Raw genomic sequence first — 23723 nt, 5'->3', positions numbered from 1 at the left:
GCATCCAAGAGGGGCAAGTTAATCTTCACTTGCTTGAAAACTTCCCATATATCTTGAATTTTACAATTCTTATTCCCAAAATGTGTCGACTCTTGAAGACGTTGAGGAAACGGAGCTTTTGGCTCATAAGTAGTTTCCACATTTGGGGAGACATGTGTGGGATTTCCGTGAATGGTATTTGGACAAGAATTTGGATTAAAAGAGCTTGAATTTGGATTTTTCAAAGGAGAAACTTCCTCACTTTTGTCTCCATCGACCTTGTTGTCAACCACTCTACCACTCCGAAGGGTGGTGATAGCTTGAACTTGTTCATGAGTCGGCCCACTCGGAGGAGGGGTTTCGTCAATCACATGCATTCCTCTAGGATTTTCAAAAGGTTGAGAAGGAAGCTTGCCCTTGTCCTTTTGAAGCAATTGATTCACCGAGTTAGCTTTTTGGCCCACTTGATTTTCGAGATTAGCTATGGATTGAGTATGAGAGTGAACCATTTGGAGAGTAGGCTGCAAGGATGTCAAGAGTTGCTTGTTGGCATCCATTATTTGCTTATTTAATGATTCCATCATTTGCTTGTTTGCAGCTACTATCTCGTCAATTGGACACACAGGAGGTTGATTGGAGACATTTGGAATGTAAGGAGGACGGTAGCTTGAAGAGGCTTGGAAAGGTCTACCTTGATATTGAGAAGAGGGCTGATTTTGCCGCCCTTGGTTTTGGAATTGGGAATTCTGTGGGGCTTGTTGCCGCCACGAGAAATTCGGATGATCTCGCCAACCCGGATTGTAGGTGTTGGAATATGGATTGTTCTTGGGCCGCGAGAACATGGCATTAGCTTGCTCTTGGTTGGGACTAGGAAATTGCTCCGGTGTGGGGCAATCTTCCGAGAGATGGAATGGACTAGTACATGAAGCACAAACTGAACTTGCCGAATTTTGAGACAATGAAGGAGGAAGATGTGGTGCCATCAATTGGTAGAATTTATGAGCGATGGCATCCACTTGAGATGATTCCTCCCTTATTGACTTTGGTTGACAAGGGTTGGTGTTGTTTGGAGTGGTTGTGGTCGGAGCCCTACGAGAATTGTGTTGAAGTGAATTTTCACTCAAATTCTCAAGTAAGGTCCAAGCCTCATCCGCATTCTTGGACATGAACATCCCACCACAAGAAGAATCAACCATGAATCTATGGGTTTCGGTCAAGCCAGCATAGAAAGCTTGCACTAATTGCCATTTTGGGATCAAATGATGAGGACATTTTCGAAGAAGATCTTGTAGCCTTTCCCAAGTCTCGTGGAGTTGTTCTCCATCAACTTGAGAAAAACTTAGAATGGAACGCCTCATCTGGTTGGTTTTACTCACCGGATAATACTTCTTAAGAAATTCTTGTTGCAATTGAGCCCAAGAAGTAATAGAGTTGGGAGCGAGGGAGTTCAACCAATATTTTGCCCTATCCTTTAGGGAGAATGGGAAAAGATGAAGATGAAGTGCATTGTCCGGAAAACCTCTCAACCGGATGGTCGAACAGATTTCAAGGAACTCATCAAGGTGCTTATATGGATCTTCATTATCAAAGCCATGAAATGATAGAAGCATTTGAATGGTACTAGACTTGATCTCATATTGAGCTGCATCGATGTTTGGCATCACTATACAAGAAGGAGAAGCATAGGTGGTAGGAATGAAATGATCTCTAAGAGTCATTGGTTCTACATTAGGAATTTCAGCCCTTTCATTCCCCGGATTTCCTACGTTATCCCCCATTATATTGAATTCAGTTTTAAGGTCCCTTGTAAGAGTGGGTTCCCTAAGGTTCCGTCTAAGAGTTCTTTCAAGTGAATTTATATCAATAGGCGAGTCAAGTGTGGGAAGAGAGAGTGACCTACGGCCAAACATCAACAATTCACAACAACATCATCGCAACAAATCTTTATCATCAACTCCACATACGATGTTCCCTTTCTCCTCAATTATCAAGACAGAAAATAAATGGCCACGACAAGGACCGATACTTGGAATTGAAAATACACAATTGAAAAAAAACCTCGACAAGGGCTTGCAATTTATCTACTTCTAAGCTTAACACATGCACGATATTCATAATTTGAAACTAGAAGTTCAAGAGACTTACCTGGGGTCCTCTAGACTAACAATTTGCTAGCATTCCCACGGCGAGCTTCGAGTTCCTAGAATCTCACTTACAACACAAAAATGGTTAAACCACACAAGAAATATTCACAAAACACAGTATTCACAATCAAACTAAATTTAACCCTAGAACCTTGGTCGCTAAACCGTTTGCAGTCCCCGGCAACGGCGCCAAAAATTGATCGGTTGATCAACTATACATCAACCTTCGCAATAGCACGAATCATTGTAAAATAGGGCTATTGGTCGGGTAAGTCGAACCACTGGGACTGCGCTAGTCTAAGGCAACCTAAGTGTTTAGAGTCATTCTTAGGATGATGAAGGGGTGTTCATAGAGGTTGTGTTTGTTGTCACTTAACTACAAATTCAGAATGCATACAACAATAAATTGAAGGAGATTAAAAGAGAAGATTTAGAGAAGGAAGTCTAGGGAAGTGAATCCACTCCAAACCTCTACACAAGCTAATTATATGATTGATTTGGGGAATTAATGTAGAAATGACCTTGATGAATAGCAATTCATGACTACTATATCATCTTCAAGAAATTCAATTAATTAAAATGTAAGAACAACCTATCAAAGCTCCACATGCTTAAATTACCTAAACTATGGTGCAATCCTCAACATGCTCACTAAGCTAGAGATTGTCAAACAAGTAACCAATTGATGAGAGCACATGATAACAAGTCACAAGGTTAATCCATCAAAAGAAATTCTTAAGCAATGAATTAACAAGCTACTCAAAATCATGCCATTAAAACCATTCCATAGTCTTAGCTTCATTGTCACTATGAAACTACAAGCCATACAACCATGAGATTAAACCATCTAAGACAAGAGTATTTAATGCAACATGATCTTTAGAACATTAAAACATCCATTACATTATGTAACATGCTCTAGATTATGGAACTAGTCAAATACACATTTCATTCCAAAACTAGACATGCTTACAAGGAGGAGTTTCATCACCTCCCTAGATGGAGGTTTAGTTATCCATGGATACAAACATGGAAGAGGAAGAAGAAGACTCCATCTCCATTTTCGAGCTCCTACTGTAGCACTCAAGAACACCCTTCTCCTTGCTCTCTTCTCTCTCCTCTATCTTGCTAAAGATCAAAGATTAATAATGTGTGGCCCTTGGGTAGCTTTTTATTCTCCAACACACCCTCTCTCTCCTCCTAGGAACACCTCCAACCACTTCATAAAGAAGGAAGATGGTATTGAGGAAACCAATGTGCAAGTGGCTGAAATTGAGCCATTTTCGAGTGCAATTTGCCTGATTTTCGTGCACTCGAAAAGTGATCTCGAGCACTCTAACTTAGTGCAATGTGCAACATGTTCCTCTTGCTCAGCGCTGACCTATTTTGGGAAAACTGCTATAACTTTGGAGAGCTGATTCAGTGTTTTAAAAACTTCATGTTTTGATGAAGACCTAATTCTCAAGTCTGGTTGGTCGAAAATGGGGAGAAAGGCAGTACTTCAGTGCTGCCAGGCAGTTCTGCGCACCTCTGTTATGAAGATCATAACTCTCTGCTCCAAACTCCGAATGATGAACCACTTGAAGATTTGGAAAGCTGATTCAGAGATCTAAATCTTTCATGTTATGATAGAAGTCTAGTTCTTGAGTTTTCTAGGTCGAAAATGGCGACAAAAGTCAGGATCACTGCTGCTAGAAATTCAGAAATGGCATCCTTTTTGCTCAAAATTCCACAAGGCATCATTTTTGCTTCCTTTTTGCACTTTAACCTGAAAATGCATAAAAACATGCAAATGGAGTTAATCTACATAAAATAATTAATAACTGGACTTTGTTAATGTAATTTAGGGCGCTTGAATATACAATATTCGGCGCTTATCAGTTATGTGAAGGGATGACAGAGATTTATACAACATACCCTAACTATCAGTGATGTAATAAGAGATGATAAAAGCTGAAAGGAACCTTTGACGAAGAGATGATAATAATAGATGTATAAACTCAGGGATGAATCATACAAAAAGATTAGAGATTTCAATGTGCAACTTACCTTGAGAGATAATGAGTGATTCGCATGAGAAGATGGAGGAAGAAAATTGCAGGAGATTTGCACGAAGTGAGTCACCTCAGAGAACGAGAGAGATAGGTTCGCGAATAGAGTTTTGAGGTTTGAAACCAAAGGTTGATTTCGTGGGTCTTTAATACTCAGAGATGGGCCATATATGATGGGGCTCGAAGGTTCAGTCGACCGAAACGACTTTTATAGAGAATGTCTAGATCTCATTTCGGTTGACCGAACTATGATTTCGGTCTACCGAAATGCTGATCCAGAGGTTTGATTTTTCTGATGATTTTGAGGTTCAGCTGCTGCTATGTATCTCACTCTCTATAGCCATTCCGATTTCTCGCCGAAGAGTGCAAAACCTATCTTCTTGAAGTGGCTTTGTGAGAATATCCGCCAATTGATTCTCGGTGTTGATGAATATCAGATCAATATTGCCTTTAGAAACATGATCACGTAGAAAATGATATCTGATCTCAATATGCTTAGTTTTGGAGTGCTGAATGGGATTCTTTGATATGCAAATGGCGCTGGTGTTATCACATTTAATAGGGATTTTGTCGAAAAATAAACCGAAGTCTTCTAGCTGTTATTTGATATAGAGAATTTGTGCACAGCAGCTACCAGCAGCAACATATTCAGCTTCAGCGGTGGATAATGCAACTAAATTTTGTTTCTTGCATAACCAAAAAACAAGTGATTGACCTATAAAGTGACACGCGCCGCTTGTGCTTTTTCTTTCAACTTTACAACCAGCAAAATTGGCATCCATAAATCCTACGAGTTCAGAAGATGTGTGCCTAAGATACCATAAACCAAGGTTAATAGTACCATTCAAGTATTTAAAGATGTGTTTGACGGCATTCAAATGAGATTCCTTGGGACAGGACTGAAACCTAGCACATAAGCACACACTAAACATTATGTCCGGCCTACTAGCCGTTAAATAAAGAAGACTTCTAATCATTCCTCTATATTTCTTAATATCAACTTCCTTGCCTTTTTCATCCTTATCAAGTTTTAAGGAAGAACACATGGGAGTTTTAGCATGTTTGGCATCTTCCGAGCCAAATTTCTTTAGCAAATCTTTGGTGTACTTTGATTGGAAAATGAAGATTCCATCAAGAGTTTGTTTGATTTGCAGCCCCAAGAAGAAGTTGAGTTCACCCATCATGCTCATTTCAAACTCGTTTTGTATGGAGGAGGCAAACTCTTTACTTAGAGTGTCATTTGTTGATCCAAAAATGATGTCATCAACGTAAATTTGAATGATCAACAAATTTCCATTTATGATTTTAGTAAAGAGTGTGTTATCAATCTTACCTCTACAAAACCCACTTGTAAGTAAGAACCCATTAAGTCTTTCATACCAAGCTCTAGGAGATTGCTTCAAACCATATAAAGCTTTTGTTAATTTAAAAACATGGTTTGAAAAATCATAGCTTTCAAAGCCCGGTAGTTGTTCAACATATACTTCTTCATCAATAAAACCATTTAAGAAAGCACTTTTTATATCCATTTGAAATAATTTGAAAATTTTGTAAGATGCAAATGCAAGTAGCATTCTTATGGCCTCAAGTCTAGCAACAGGAGCAAAAGTCTCCTCATAGTCTATACCTTCGTCTTGGTTATATTCTTTTGTAACAAGTCTAGCCTTGTTCCTAATAATAGTTCCCAACTCATCCTTTTTGTTTCTAAAAACCCATTTTGTCCCAATAATTGTTTTATTTTGAGGTCTTGGGACAAGATTCCAAACCTTGTTCCTTTTGAATTGTATGAGTTCTTCTTGCATTGCCAAAAGCCAAGATTCATCATTTTCAGCATCATGTATATTTTTAGGTTCGAATTGAGAAACGAATGCCACAAAATTGCATACATTTCTTAATTGTGACATTGTGCTGACACCTTTGGATGGATCACCAATAACTTGGTCAATGGGATGATTATGAACTAACTTCCATTCATTTGGAGTAGTTTTGTTTTGAAAGGTATCATCACTTGAATTGGAACTTTGATTGATATCAATAGGAGACTCATTTATGTTGAGATCATTGATACTCTTCTCAAGCTCTATAGGGGACCTATTTGTATCAAGTTCATTGGTACCCTTTTCAAGTTCAACTTCTTCATCATTGACCATCACACTTTTTATGAAAGAGGTTGGGGATTCATCAAACACAATGTGTATGGATCCAACCACAACTAAGGTCCTCTTGTTATAGACTCTATATGCTTTACTTTTAGATGAATATCCAAGAAAAATGCCTTCATCGGATTTAGCATCAAACTTTCCTAGATTATCCTTCTCATTGAGGACAAAGCATTTACACCCAAAAACTTTGAAATAGCCTATATTAGGTTTTCTTTTGTTCCATAACTCATTGGGTGTTTTGTTGAGAATCTTTCTAATGACAACTCTATTTATAACATAGCATGAAGTATTTACGGCTTCGGCCCATAGCGATCTAGGTGATTTGTGCTCATTAAGCATGGTTCTAGCCATTTCTTGAAGAGATCTATTTTTTCTTTCAACAACACCGTTTTGTTGGGGAGTCCTAGGTGCCGAAAGATTGTGATTGTAGCCATTTTCATCGCAAAACCTTTCAACGTCTTGGTTGTCAAACTCTCTACCCCTATCACTTCTAATGGATTTAATTTTATATTCCTTTTTCATTTTTGACTCTTTTACAAAATTTTAAAAGAATTGAATGAGCCTCATTTTTGCGTGCAAGAAAGAATACCCAAGTGAATCTAGAGTAGTCATCTACGATCACAAAGACATAGATTTTACCACCAAGGCTAGCAATTTTCTCCGATCCAAAAAGATCCATGTGGAGCAATTCAAGTGGTTTTGAAGTGGTTATGTCCTTTTTTCTTTTGAAGGAAGACTTGATTTGCTTACCAATTTTGCAAGCACTACACATTTTGTCTTTTGAAAAATTTGTCTTGGAGAGACCTTTGACTAGTTCATTTTTAGACAATCTTGAAATTAAATCCATGCTTGCATGACCTAACCTTCTATGCCACAACCAACTATGTTCACTGGATGACATGAAACATTTAACATCTTGTTCTTGAAGTTCACCTAAGAGCAAGGTATATACATTACCACTTCTAGGAGCACAAAATATTTGGGATTCATTTCTTTTAACAATGCATTTATCCGATTTAAAAGTCACATCAAATCCATTATCACAAAGTTGACTAACACTAAATAGATTATGCTTTAGACCCTTAACGAGTAAGATATGTTCAATTGATAAGGAAGGAGAAATACTTAAGATCCCAATGCCAATTACCTTGCCTTTAGAGTTATCTCCAAATATAACGCTTCCTCCATTGTATGCTTCTAGAGAGGAGAATTTTGCGCGGTCACCCGTCATATGCCTTGAACATCCGCTATCTAGAAACCACTTGTCCTTGGAAGATGTGGAGACTTTGAAACCATCCGACAAAAGAGATTTCAAACATTTTCACTTGGTACCCAAATCCTGTTGGGTCCATGGGAGTTAGCTAAGAGCATATATGTTCCTTTAAGAACCCACTTCTTTATGAACTTTGGCTTTCTCTTTGAGCATTCTTGAATAAGATGACCTATTCTTTTACAATAATTACATCTAGAACTTTTGTTTTTGCTTTTAACAAAGTAGTTGGTCAAAGGCTCTCTCTTATTCAATAGACATGTTTTCTTGTCAAAAGGGTCATAACCTAACCCGTTTTTATTAAAGAAGCATCTTTGAGCACCTAGCATAAGTTCTAGATTTTTGGTAGCTTGAGTGAACTTTGCTAGATCATCAATTTGGTTTTCAATGATTAACTTTAAGGAAGCATTTTCAGAGATAAGCTCAGGAGATCATGTTTCTTTAAGCAAGGTGCATTCCTTTTTCAAGCACTCATTTTCACTAAGAAGATTTTGAAGTTTGTTTTAAATGATAAGTTTCTCTCTTCTTCGAGAAGCACATTTTTTGACCATTTTACCTAGTTCGTCATGCAATTCTTTAAAACCATCAAGTAATCCATTATATGCATCAGCTAAGTCATCATAAGACATTTCACATTCAGAGGAAGAGTCATAATTTGAGTTTACCTCATCCCTATTTGCCATAAGACAAAGAATTGCCTTTTCCTCATCACTTTCGGATCCATTTGAGTCACCATCTTCCCAAGTGGCTTGCATTGCTCTTCTCTTTTTCTTTTCCTCTTTGTAGGCATGACAATCAGCTTTAAAGTGTCCCAGTTTTCCACAATGAAAACAGGTAGAGGTATCATGTTTGCCTTGCTCATTAGATGATTCTCCCTTTTTGAACCTTCCCTTGTTGAATTTCTTCCTATAAAGAAATCTTTTGAAAGAATGAGTGATGAGAGCTAAATCATCGTCTTCACTTTCGTTGTCAACAACTTCCTTTTCTCTTGAAGATACTTTGAGAGCAATTTCCTTCTTTCGATGATGATCTCCTTCTCTATCTTTTAGAGTGATTTCCCATGTGAGAAGAGAGCTGAGAAGTTTATCCAACTCAAGTGTGTTGAGATTGTGAGCTTCTTTGATTGCCGTAGCTTTTGCATCCCATTTTTCGGGTAGGCTTCTTAGAATTTTCCTTGTAAGATCAGAGTTAGTCATAGTTCTGCCAAGATGTTTCAAGCCATTAATGACGTCAGTAAATCTCACAAACATTGCACTAATAGTCTCATCTTCATTTATACGAAACAATTCATATTGATGCATAAGAATGTCAACTTTAGATTCCTTGACCTGTGAAGTTCCTTCATAAGTAATCTGAAGTTTATCCCAGATTTCTTTAGCTGTGGTACAAGTAAAGACTCTATTATATTCACTAGGACTTATAGCGCAATTCAGATTAACTTTGGCCTTGGCATTCAAGGAGATAAGTTTATAGTCCTCTATATTCCATTCAGCTTCAGTTTTAGGGACCCTTTCAGCACCAAATCCTTTCATTAGAACAAAGGGTCCATTAACAATAACCAACCAGATTTGATAGTCTATGGATTGGAGGAAATCTATCATTTTATTTTTCCAATGGCCATAATTTGTTCCACCGAACCAAGGGGGTCTAGTATTGGACTGACCTTCTTGAAGAAGGTGACCATTTAAGTTTGCCATGATCAATCTCTAAAACACTTAAGCTTTTCCAATAGAGACCTAGCTCTGATACCAATTGTTGCCCAAGTTTAGACTCTAGAGGGGGGGGTGAATAGAGTCTATGCAAACTATGGTCAATTATCGATCTTAAAATATTAAATAAAGATAAACTCAATTTCTTTGACAGATAATGAATAATGCAATCTGAATTTTAAGCTTCAATAGTCAGCATTAATGAAGAGGCATATTAAGACATACATAAAGCAATAAGTATAGAGATAGAGATAGAAGTTGCAAACATGTACTCAGTGATTTTTAGCAAGGTTCGGAAACTCCTACTCCTCGGCTCAAGACCCCTCTTAAGACTTCCCAATTCACTATGGCTTCTCCTTGCGGGTGGAGAATAAACCTCTTACAAGAAGCTCTTCCTAGCTTATAAGTGCTAAGAGAAACACCTTCTCTTAGTCTTCTTTGGGCCACACTAGCCCTTATAAGTTTTGAAGTATATTAATGGAATACAAAATGATCTCTCTCTCAGATCTGAAGTACAAGATTTAGCTCACTCTAGAGTATATATGAATAACTTGAAGCTCAATACTCTTTTGATGAAATGAAGTGTGTGTGTATGATAAAAGCTTTATGATTCCAAGACTTTGTTTCTTAATGTATGCAACAAACTTTAAATGAAATTCTGAAGTGTTTTTATAGACTTTCAGACATGTCTAATAATGTTATAGTTGCTGGACACACATCCTAAGAATAAAATGCCCATTTGAATTTTGAAACACTCAATTTCGGTCGACCGAAATGAAACACCCTTGTGTTTGGGTCGACCGAAATGGTTTGAGGTTGGACACATACTCTCAGTACTCTTGTTTCGGGAAACCGAAGTAAAGCCTCATTTTGTTTCGGTCGACCGAAATGATTTAAGCTTGAATATCATACTCTCAGTACTCTTGTTTCGGTAGACCAAAGTAAACGCTCATTTTGTTTCGGTCGACCGAAATAGTTCAAGCTTGAATATCATACTCTCAGTACTCTAGGTTCGGTAGACCGAAGTAATCTCTTATTTATTTCGGTAGACCGAAATAACTATTAGTTGGATCTGTATATTCATTTCGGTAGACCGAAATAACTTGAAGCTTTGATCCTAACTCTTGGTTCATTTTCAGATAAGGATATACTTAAGTCCTTTGTTCCTTAGTCATGGTGAATGAGATGATATACATAATGTTGGAGAGTTTGAGCTTCAAGATGTTCATATACACTTTAACAAAGCTTCCTAAGAAACTCACCAACCTAGCTAACCCCATTTTGATGTCTTGTGATGACTTGACTTTGACTTTTGATTGCTTAGTCCTTTGCTCATTCCTTGGTGTTACTTCTTCAGTTTTGTCCTTGTATTGTAGTGTTTGTTTTGATGAATGCTTTGCTCTGTAATTTCACTCAAGATGACATTGGTAATCATTGAACATCATTAATGAATTATGATCACCAAAAACCTTTGATTCAAGGTCAACAAAACGCAGTGAAAGAAGAGAGTGACAAGGCAATACGAACAACAACCAGAACCTGCCCACACTTACTCGTCAGTAAGGTAGCATGACAGTATAAGGCACTAGTTCGTAACATGCTCCAGAAGGGAACTTTTAGATATAAATGACATCAATGTCGAAAATGATCATTACCAAAGGCACTACAGAAACCAGGTATATGCGAGAATTGGGGTGGCTAATCCCAAAACTCTGACAACAATGACACTAGCACCATTACGCTTAAGGCTTTAGATCTAGAAGCCACGAAGGAAAAGGAAATAAAACGGTGCCTCCCTGGCCCACGTCTCACTCCACCAAACAAGAATTGCGATTCTACACTCACATGAGCCTTACTCGCATTAATTGACAGAACGGACAAGAAGGTTCCCGACATGGGTCCTTACAGAATGAATTTCTCCTATCCAAGGAAGAAACTCGTGAAACAAGAAGGCATCCAAGGGATACGACAGACCTAAGAGACACTGTCAAAACCAGACATAAAAGTAAACAACTAGCATGCAACATAGCAATGGACTATCTACTCAAGGTGCCACATAAGCAAATAGACATGTTATCAAATCAAAACATGTTATCAAGAGCATATATACACATAAGACATGCTTAACAAATAATAGGCGTCTCAGAACATCTGAGCATGGGAACAAGTTATCATACGTGACATATTATCAAACAAGACATGTTATCAAACAAAACATGTTATCACACAAGGCATGTTATCAAGAAGCATTTAAATGGCGCATCAAAGCAAAACAACATGAGCAAAATATGTACCCAAAACCCATCGTCCAAGGTATTCGAACCCGGATGCTCTGATACCACCTGTGACGACCCTGGTTTTTAGGCCAGCGTGTCCTGTGATGAACCAAAGATTGACCCGATAACGGATCCGATATGCGGAAGCGAAAACAGAAAATAAGACTCTAAGAAGTCAAAATGACCTTCCATGAGGTCGTGGAACTCAATGAGAACTGACGCGGAAGCAAAAGACCAAAAATATGACAAATAAGCCCCTAGGGGCAAAATAGTTATTTCAAAAAACTATGGACTCGGGTGCCACCGAGCACACCGCTAGAAAGATAACGAAAAACTAATCAAGATAGACTCAAGAATCACTTGATTCGGAATCCGGATAAAGAAAATATGAAACTCCAAAGTTTCATAAAGTCAAACTTTTGGGTTAGAAATCAATGCGGCAAGGGTACTTTACATGGGTTGAAATGGTCCTTTCAGAACAAACTAGATACAACTGAGCATACCATTAGATAGACCAGGAAGCATTAAACCACATAAACCATTGAATAAACAAGATCTATATACATATAAGTGCCAAAACATGTATTAAAACTCTAATCCCTCAATAATACACAAAATTAAGATGTAGAAAGCATGCTTGGGGCTAACTCTAGCCCCAAGAGGATGTCTAACCACTCATGGTGATGTTGCTCCAACCCTCAAGGGCTAACTCCATGGAAGAAATCTGCTCCTTATTGATGAAGAACTCCCCAATGGTGTCTCTGGCCTCCTCCTTTTTTTCTTCCTCCTTAAAACTTGCCTCTAAGGTTGTATCCCTAATTCTCTAAGAAGCTCCCTCAAAAACTGCATCATATTCCTTATATAGGTAGGTCAAATAACACACAAAATGAGCTGGGGTCGTGCAAAGAATATTCCCCAATGATTGGATACAAGACAACTTGAATGAGCTGGCTTTTTAACTTTTTTCGCACTAGAGGAAGTTCGATCGATCGAACCTTCGTCTTGGATCGATCGAACTTGGCTGAGATCTATCGAACTGAGGCTGGATCGATCCAACTGGTCGAGCTTTTTGGGAAAAGACAAATCTGAGATATTTTGAAGGTATTTTTGGGAAAAGGACAAAAGTGGTAGGTAGGGTAGTACAACTAGATAAGATCAATCATTTAGATAAGGACAAAGCAGTTCGATCGATCGAAGAATGGTGTTGGATCGATCGAACTTTTGAGATCTCGAAAATGTCATCATGGCTCTGATCCTTCTTGAAGTGCTGAGATCGATCATGTTGGATCGATCGAACCTTGAAGTTGGATCGATCGAACTTTGCTGTTTCCCACCTTTGGCTTCTTTTTGCTTCTTCCTTTTTCCACTTTGCTCCTTTCTTTGTTTCATCCCAGAATTGCTTCAATTAAGCTCGTATTTGGCTGAGTTAGCTTATTTTCGGGATAAATGCCTAAAAACAGAAATAAAATGAAATCAATCTAAAACGGTAAAGTAAAATAGATAAAGGTAATAGAATGCCTAAGCTTAAGGGATTTAAATATGCACTTTTCAGCGCTCATCATGATGCCCCCTAATATCGGAATACGGGTTGATCAAATCTGCACACAAAATAAAGAGATATCAAAACAATTAAAGTATTTAAATAAGCATAAATACACACATTACAAATCAACAATTCAATCATAACATTCCACAAATCAAAACATCACACCAATTCATCAAATATAATCGCGAAATATAGTTTAATACAAATAAGACAATTAAATCATAATACTCAATTAAATAAAATAAATCATTTTAAAATAAAATAAAAGCAATTAGTTTCAATTAAATCAAACAAATCATTAAAAAATAAAAATTAAAATTAATTAATCCCAATTAATAAATCTTTTAAAATATCGGGATATTACATTCTTCCCCCTTAACAAAAGCAATTCCGTCCTCGAAATTCACGAATCCATGAAATGAAAACTTTGATTATTTAATTTCAAATTTCATTGTTCTCTTTGTCCGTGTGGAAATTAACCCATTTACATATACTCATAATTAGTAGACATATCTCGTAATTAGCTAATTTCATATTTATATAATTGATAAATATAAGTACACACTAGAGACCCTCATTGGACTAAAGAAATCTCAACCGGATAGTGGGTATCTCATGTAAAACGCACACAAAGGTGGTCACGAGTCCTCCATTTTTAACGACTCATTCCACCACATGGTATGATATTGTCCGCTTTGAGCCTAAGCCCGCACGGTTTTGCTTTTAAACTTCACCCCAAAAGGTCTCATACCAACTACAAGGTCATCACAATCCACCACCCTTGGAGGCTCGACGTCCTCGTCGGCACACTTCCGGCTGGATCAGGCTCTGATACCATTTGTGATACTCCCTAATTTCGGAACATAAGTTGATCAAATCCGCGCACAAAATTAAGGGATATCAAAATAATTAAAGTATTGAAACAAACATAAATACACACATTAGAAATCAACAATTCAATCATAAAATTTCACAAATCAAAACATCACACCAATTCATCAAATATAATCGTGAAATATAGTTTAATACAAATAAGACAATTAAATCATAGTACTCAATTAAATAAAACAAATCATTTAAAAATAAAATAAAAGCAATTAATTTCAATTAAATCAAACAAATCATTTAAAAATAAAATAAAATTAATTAATCCCAATTAATAAATCTTTTAAAATATCAGGGTATTACACACGTGCATATGCATAAAGTACTATATAATAATAAAACTGAATGTTGTATGAAGGATATGCATAGAGTAATGATATGTTATACCAAGATTGCAATAATAACCTTCCGAAAAAAGAAAAAAAAAAAGAAAAAGAAAAGAAGGATTCTTTAGACTTTGAGGAATACGAGCAATTTCTTTTGCAAACCATCTTTAATAACCATAAAAAAGTAACAAAATTAAGTATTTTTTGAAAATTTGGGGGCCAATTTTAATTTTTCTATAGTAAATTACCATTAATAATTATAAATATATACACTATTAATAGAAGTTAAGAAAATTTTGAGGGGCCAATTTAAAATTTTGTATACTAATTTATCTTTAATAAGTATAAATATACTCCACTAATAGAGGTTACAGAAGAAAAAAAATAAAAAATAAAATAAAAATTTGGGGGGGGGGGCGGGCGGGGGCCATGGCCACCCCTGACCCACCCCTCCCTCCACCCCTAGTGGTGGGGTCCACCTGATAGATGATCTAACGACTAAGAGACCTCATTGTACTTGTATTGTAGACTTTCTCGTACTAGACCTCCATAGCAACCTAAATCTATATACACCGTGCTTTACATTTAATTACAAGGGTTTATAATCAGCAAATACAATATCACATTTTACCCTAAAAGATTTTATATGTGACCATAGCTTTTGGTGAAAATGCAGAAGAAATCAAAATTGATATTTTAATGTTTCATATTTAATTCATCTTTTGGTCGAGTGTTCACAGGCCAAGAAAAACCATCATTTGATATAAAAAAATTAAAAAATAAAAAATAAAAAATTTCTTTTTTTGGGCTCAAACCCCCTTGGATCCCGCAGCAGAAGAAATCAAAATTGATATTTTAGTGTTTCATATTTAATTCATCTTTTGCTTGAGTGTTCACAGGCCAAGAAAGCTTCTTTTGATATATAAAACACATGAGACAACTTGCATGGTTTGATATATTGCTTCCTTGCTTCCTTGTCAAGTACAAACAATCCCAAGAAAAGAAGATGCAACTCATGAATTATTCCTTTCTATAGTCTCTCTTTATCTCTCTCTCTAAATCAATACACACACACACACACACACACACACACACACACACACACACATATAAGTTTGTCTATGTAAGAAAAGTATATTACTCTTGAACTTGGGTTTGCAGCTTTCTTCCAGTCATATAAATCATAATCTTAATGCTTGAATCCATACTTCCATAGAGCTGTTCACCAGGGCAACAGTTAGGTAGGCAACGTAATGCGTGAGTGCATCAGTGCATGCAATTTCCTTGTGTATACTTTTATTCTTTAGAATGATCATTTGGTTCAATCAAGTAATTTATATAATGTGTTACAATATCTTTCTATTACACTACATACATACACTTGTTTTTTATATATATGTACAAACAATGTTAAATTGTTGTTTTTTCCTTCTAGCACTAGTGTTCAATAGTATGATTTATTTATCAATTTAATACTGATCAAGCAATTATATATGTTGGCAGATAAAAAATTTGTCGCAGTTCGAGCTACTTAATTCCTCTGGTGCATATATTGAAGTTATTTGCACTGAAATAAGGTATGAATTTGAAATTTTTTATTAAGATATTACTGTTGATGCGTTACAACATCTTTCCCTTATAATACACACACACACACACACATATATATATATATATTGTGCTCATAATTTTTATTTTTTTGCTTTTACCATTATTATTTAATAGTATGATTTATTAAGTTAATGCTAATCAAGTAATCATGTTTGTTGGCTCTTAATAAATTTGTCACAATTTCAGCAACTCAATTCCTTTGATACTGTGAAGTTATTTGAATTGAAATAAGGTGTGTATTTAAAAATTTCTATTAAGATATTAGTCTTTATGTGTTGCAATATATTTCCCTCACAATAGACACATGTATATATATGTGTGTGTGTGTGTCATATAATGGTAATTTGTTATTTATTTATTTTTATTTTTGCTTTTAACACTATTATTTAATATTATGATTTATTAATTTAATGCTAATAAAGTAATTATGTATGTTGACAGATAAAAAATTTGTCACAATTTCAGTCACTTAATTCCTTTGGTGCTGTGAAGTAATTTGAATTAATATAAAGTGTGTATTACAAATTTGTTGTTAAAATATTAGCGTTCATGAGTGATTTTAGCTTTTCATTACAATAAATAATATATATATATATGTAAATAATATACATGTGTCTATATATATGTTCAGACAGTATTAAATATTTTATTTATTTTATTTTAGTCTTACCGCTTGTTCAATGGTATGGTTTATTAATTTAATACCATAATATAGTACAACTTTGTATATTTCGTCTTATTTTCTTAAATGGGTAGTTGAAGGGACCCAAAAAAATCCCACTGGGCCGGATCCGGCCCAGCCCACTCATTCAGGAAAAGACTCCAACAACTTCCTAGGCAATCATTCTAGGAATTGGACCTAAACTTTGTGGTGGGGCAACCCAATTGAAACTAATTTTAGGGCAGCCTTATTAACTTTGATTTGGTAATTAAAATAAGACGTGTCTACTTTGATTTGGTAATTAAAATAAGACGTGTCAATTTATTATTAGTTTACATTAACACTGAGTATATTACATATCCTCACTAGTGAGGACTTAAGTATTGCGCTTGTGTATATATATTCATGAGACTAAGAACATCTCCAACTGTTGTGTATATTTTTTTGTGTAAATCTGATGTGTCATGATAAATTTATACAAAAAATTTAGATTTTTTTTTAACTCCAATAGTTGTTTTATACCGTTTGTGTAAAAAAAAAAATTCCAAATAACAACCAACCACATGTTATGTCAGTACCACATAAAACTTGTATAAACTTACTTAATATATGGTTGGTTCTTTAATAGAATGAGAAAAAGCTTTAATGGAATGAGAAAGATAGAAGAGAAACTGTGTAAAAAAATTGTGTAAATTAAAATTTAAAAGTATAGTACATATATGTAGTATATTGTGCTCATAATTTTTATATATTGTGCTCATAATTTTTATTTACAAATACAAATCATACGTGACAATATATATTTTACACAAAATAATATTTTAATAGACTGCAAGATACTCTAAGAAAGTATTAATATATATATGAGAGTCCTTAACAAGGTTGCAAATAGATTAAAACCGATTAAGAATGTCTACAGAAGGTTCGAATACGACATAAAAACATACCAAAAACAAGAGATCCCACAACTATGAAGAAATGCGCTACTGGTTTCAAAAACTGCATGTGATTGGTGGCACTTCCTAGAACTCTCCAACTGAGAGTAAATGGAATAAAGTGCGACTTGTTGGGCTCCACAAAAGTTCCAACGAGTATCTTTAAAGTGTCGAACTTCTTTGAATTTAGATTTTTCCAAATAAAAGCACAAATGCAAAGTTCTAGCCTACCAAACTTCAAACCCACATTGTTCTCACTCAAATATTTGTTCTAAGTGGTGTTCTCATCAAATTAAGATATCCATGCACTTGTTTTTCAACTTGTCAAAGCCGAGACCCAAAATAAAATCAAAATTACAACTCGGTTGAACAATTTTGACATTAAAATTAGTCAACATAAAATTAAGTTTCTCACAAGCTTTTCCTTATGTAAATATTATATAAAGACGTATGATCTTTCTTTTTCTTTTTTTCTTATCTTTTTCCTCTCTAGAACAACTTGTGTCTTTGGAAGGTAAAAATAATAATAATAAATAAATAAATAAAAGAAAGGAAAATAAAAATCACAACTTGCTCCGAACAATTAAGCTCTCAAGTAAAAAAAAAAGGGTGTTGAACAAGTTGTGCTCATTATATTATATATATATATATATATAAGGGTTAAATTAATAAAACCCCCGTCTACTTTCATACTTTTGGCACTTTACCCCTTGTACGATTAATTTTTTTATTTATTTTTAATTGATCAAATCTCAGTTAAAGTAAACGGTAATATGACATGTGCTTTGTGAGTTTTACATGACTAAAATTACCGCGTTAAATTTACTGAAGTGTTATATTTACGAAACCCCCTGTATGTATACTTTCAATTTTTGACACTATACTCCATATATGTACTATAAAAATTCATAAATAAGATATAATATTAAACTATATAATCTATAATACTAAAAGTTAAAAATAGCTAAAACTATCTTAATAGATTACATTATATAAAAATTAGTAATTATACAAGAAATACAATTTATAATAAATATGTTTGTAAAATAATATACTTATAAAAAACACCCCCTGTATGTATACTTTCAATTTTTGACACTATACTCCATATATGTACTATAAAAATTCATAAATAAGATATAATATTAAACTATATAATCTATAATACTAAAAGTTAAAAATAGCTAAAACTATCTTAATAGATTACATTATATAAAAATTAGTAATTATACAAGAAATACAATTTATAATAAATATGTTTGTAAAATAATATACTTATAAAAAACACATAGTATGATATTTGAGATTTTAATTAAATATTATAAAAATATTCATAATATATTATACAATACCTATATAATATGTACTATAAAATATGAAAGAATAGTATAATATTTGAGTATAGTATGATTATATAGTATTTTTATTTAATTGTATAATACGACGTATATTTATGACCCCATTCACATAAATAGAGGCAACGATACTGAAAATTACAATATATTGTATATATAATTAACGTTGCTATTATTAGCTAATATGTATATTATAATTTTATATATTGCAAACAATATATGGAATTATATAGGAAAAATATATATATATTGCAAACAATATAATCTATAATATTAAAAATAAACAATAAATTCATTTTGGTAATTCCATCAATGACGGTTCGGATAGGATTTGTATATGGAACATTTTGATTGTACAAAAATTAAGTGACAAAAAAGCAGCAATACATGGGCAATTCGTGATTTTAACCCTATATATATAATACAGAGTCGTGTTTATTTATATATTAACAAGTCGTGTTCATTATGTATAATAAAACTTCTATTTTCTTTGAGAATAGAGAAAAAGAATTTTTTTCAAGAGAAATTTTGATTTTTTGTTGGCTGAGAATACCATAGTAAATACTCTCATAATTATAGGGTTGTTGTATTATTACTATTATTATTACTATTATTATAATAATAAGCAAGTCTCATACAACTGGCAGACTGGCACTCCGAGTCCACGACAAAGAATCCCAGCATAATTTAGGGAATGCAACCTATTTATACTTTATACATAGTATTATTATGTTGCATGGTTGTATATATCATGTGGGACAAAAGTTAATTGGTTTATAATATGGAGCTAGATTCCTCCATTAATGAAGTCAATAGAGCAGAATTGTTAGTGAACTTGGAACCTTTTGTCCAACTCGAGTTTTCTTCTTCAAATTTTTGCTGCAACAAGGACCAACATTTTTTCTTGATTTGACCTCAGTCACTGCCATTCCATGATCTCTTAATCAAAAACAAATTTTTTGAAATCAATCAAAACTTTCCACAAGAATCAACTCAATGTGTAGTAATTGACTCTGATACTAATCCAGTGGAAGATTTAGAAAATTTTGTATTTTTAGAAACAAATCTGTATTTTTCTAACTTTACTTATTTTAACAATTAATCAATAAATGCAAGATAATATCAAACAAAGTAATAGAGATGACACCAGAATTTTTAGCGAAGAAACCCCCATTGGTAAAATAGATCAACAGTTTACGTGGGAAAACCTCGTGGACTCTGCAATCCAAAGTACCGATCCACTATGTTTGAAACAAATTACAATAGACTTTGTTCTGGCTCACAGCCTATCGTTCTACCAAACACCAATTGCTGACAATCATCTAGCTTTGCGACATCCCGTCCAACAGCACTTGACCTCAGTCTTACTCTTGATCTCTGTAGAAGAATTGTTGATAGATCAAATAACACTCCTCGAATGGTTTGACCTTTCAAAGTGTGATCGCTTCACCTCTGTTCTTTAATATCTGAATTTGATGTAGAAGTAGATCTATTTTTCTTTGATCGTTGTAGATGCGAGACTTTGATCACGATCAGAATTTGAATAACACTTTAAACTCACTCTTGTGTTTATGTGTGTGTTTTAGAAAGAATGACAGAAAAATCAACTTTGATTTTTTTCAAAAATATCTCTCAAAGGTGGTGTGTCGTCGCGTCACCAACGTTTAAAGATGCACTAAGAGTGTGAGTGTGAAATGTGGCCAAGTTTCAAATTTATAAAAGCCACCACTATCTCTAACTAAAAATATAGTTAGGGTGAGTAGGGATCGTCCGAAGGGATTATAGGCGTACCTGCAATGGAAACAATGTATAGGATTAATAGGTCGAGTGATCAAAAGGTAGTGTGTTTGGTTGATTAGACTACAAACTAAACTAAACAAGTTCAATGTAAAATAAGCAATTTAAATGAAATCTAGAGAAAACAAGAGAATGAGGTCTTGGGGTCTAGAGGTCACCACTAAACATCACCATTCTAGACATTCAATGTATAATTAATGAGGGGAAACATGTGTTACAATTTGAGAGTGTGTGATTGATTGTTTCAACAAGCATGGATGGCCAATTAAGCATATATTGTCTAAGCAACCTAGTGAATAGCACAATATATCAAACTAAGCCATTAATCCTTCCTTTAAGCTCACAATCCAAACACATCACATGGTTAGATAATAATATTACTTGCATTCATAAGCATGGAACATCAAATAACAAGCATGGATTGTCTTCCCATTTAACAACTAAGGCAACTACACTATAACTAAGTTAAGGGTATGAAAATTAAATTAAATAAACTAAGGGAGAGACACAATTCATCAAGACATGAGTATGAACCATAAAATAAACCACAATAGTATTCTATTAAGCACTATGCCTTGACAATTTCTAGATCCATAGCATCAACACACATAGACATGCATCAATAACACAAAAACTAGAGATAAACACATGAACATCTATTCTAGCATACATAGACATATGGATATAATGAAATGATCAATTGGAAGTATTAAACCACACAAATCATTGAATAAACAAGATTCATATATAAAATAAGTGTCAAAACAAGATTACAACACAAATCCCCTCAAAATACAAAGCATTAGAGTCTAGAAGGCATGCTTAGGGCTAACTTTAGCCCCAAGAAGATGTTTAGCCACTCATTGAAGTAGTCATCCAACCCTCAAGGGCTATCTCCATGGTAGGAATGGCCTCCTTCTTGATGGAACCCTAGAAGAATAGAAGAACTCCCAAGAATGTGTCTCTAGCTTCTCCTCCTCTCCTTTTTTTCTCTCTAAGAACGTTTCTAAGTATATATGTAAAAAGTAGCTCAAATCTTTATATAGGTAGCTCAAGTGTCACACCCAATGGTCTGGACTCGTGCACAAGGGCTCCTCCAATGATTGCACCATGAGACAACTTTTAATGAGCTGGAATTTGATTTAATTTGCACTTGAGAGGGTTCGATTGATCGAACTATATTGAGATCGATCGAACATTGGTGAGATCCATCGAATGCTGCAGAGATCGATCATCCTTGGCGGTGCCTTTTTGAATAAAGACAAATCTCTGAGATATTTTCGGATATTTTGGGAAAGAGACAAGAGTGGTAGGTAGGGTGGTAGGTGTGGATAAGATCGAATATTTTCGATCGATCAAAGATAAGTTGGATCGATCGAACATGGTAGAATAGTTTGGATAAAGACAAAGGTTTGGATCCATCTTGAAGTGTCCAGATCGATGTTGCTCTGATCGATCAAAGGAATGTTGAGATCGATCGAACTTGCTGTTTTTTTTCCACACTTTGTTTCATTTTGCTTCCACTTTGCTCCTTTCTTCCATTCAGCTTGGGATTGCTTCTTTTAAGTTCTTATTTGGCTGAATTAACTTATTTTTGGGATAAGTACCTAAAAAAGGCAATAATATGAAATTAGTCAAAAATGGGAAAGTAAGATAGATAAAGGTCGTAAAATACCTAAGCTTAAGGGGTTTAATTGTGAACTTTTCAGCGCTCATCAAAAGGCTTTTTATGAAGTATGAAGTTGTAATACAAAAACCGTTCAAACCTAGATGAATATTAAGGTTTATATAGAATATTCAAAGACCTCAATATGCATAAAATAAAGAAAATCTCATGCATAGGACTTTTGGTAATATTTTAAACAAACTAAGAAGGAAAAACAGATTAGGATTCAAAGTTTCTTTAACCTGCTAGAAGACCTTGAACCGGTTTAAGAAAGGCTGAACCGGTTCAAGAAAGGCAGTGAAAATTCGAAGCAAGCTTTAAAGGTCTTGAACTAGTTCCAAAGATCTTGGACCGGTTCAAGATTACTAGTCTAAATCCTGAAGGTTGAAACTTCGTAAAACACTATTTTTGGAAGTTCTGAAAATATACCAAGTATGGAATGTGTCCTAAACTCCTTAGATCTCTTCTTAAAGTGTTGTTCTTTGGTGGCGGGTCGTCGTCCTACCATAAGCTTAAGAGTGTGCATTAAGGCGAGGGCCAAGAGTTTTACATTTATAGAAGCCACTACTACCTTTCACTATAAATATAGCTAGGGCGAGTAGGGATCGTCCCAAGGGACTGTGAGGATCAAGCAATGTCGTGGAATCACAATTAGGGCTAGTAGGTCGAGTGATCAAACAATTGGTTCGTTGGTTGATTAAAGAACAACTAAATTAAACTAAGTAATAGCAAAAGAGTACAATTAAGAGTAAGTAAAAGAGAGAGAGAGAGAGATCTTGGGGTTTAGAGATCACCACCAAGCAATGCATTTCTATATCATTGACAAGTGATTAATGAGGGCAATTAGGGTGTTACAATATTGGTGTGTCTGTATTTGGTTGATTCAACAAGCAAGGATGACTAGTTAAGCATGTATTGTCTAAATATCATGTGAAATGCACAATATATCTAAGCTATGAAGCATATATTGTCTAAACAACATGTGAAAGGCATAATAAATCAAAACAAGTCATTAATTCTTTCATTAAACTCACAATCCAAATACAACACAAGGATAGGGACATATGCTAATTGTATCCAAAAGCTTGGATCATCAAACAACAAGTATAGATTGTCCTCCCATTTAACACTACACTACAACTACACTACATCTACACTACTAGCATGAAAATAAACTAGGGGAGAGGCACAACCCATCAAGAGATAAGCATAAACCATCAAGAGAATCACAAAAGCATTCTTTTAAGCACAATGTTTTGACAATCTCTAAATCTATAGCATCAATACACATAGATATGCATCAATAACACAAAATCTAGAGATAAGCACATGAACATCTATTCTAGCATA

General features: G+C 34.7%; 1 protein-coding gene across 1 annotated transcript in view; it reads left to right on the top strand.

Annotated features, from left to right (window-relative positions):
- The first annotated feature begins 15518 nt into the window (after positions 1–15518).
- Positions 15519–23723, top strand: part of LOC132300405 (UPF0481 protein At3g47200-like) — a 29472-nt gene continuing 21267 nt past the window's right edge. Inside the window, exons 1-2 of the mRNA XM_059797447.1 lie at positions 15519–15589; positions 15852–15925. The gene's annotated coding sequence lies outside the window, so the exon portion shown is untranslated. The remainder of the gene's footprint in view (positions 15590–15851; positions 15926–23723) is intronic.

The sequence above is a fragment of the Cornus florida genome, unplaced genomic scaffold (assembly GCF_030987335.1).
Source record: "Cornus florida cultivar Cherokee Brave unplaced genomic scaffold, ASM3098733v1 CherokeeBrave_3.0.0_Hap2_Chr03, whole genome shotgun sequence".
Lineage (NCBI taxonomy): Eukaryota > Viridiplantae > Streptophyta > Magnoliopsida > Cornales > Cornaceae > Cornus > Cornus florida.
This window is presented reverse-complemented; position numbering and strand designations above follow the sequence as displayed.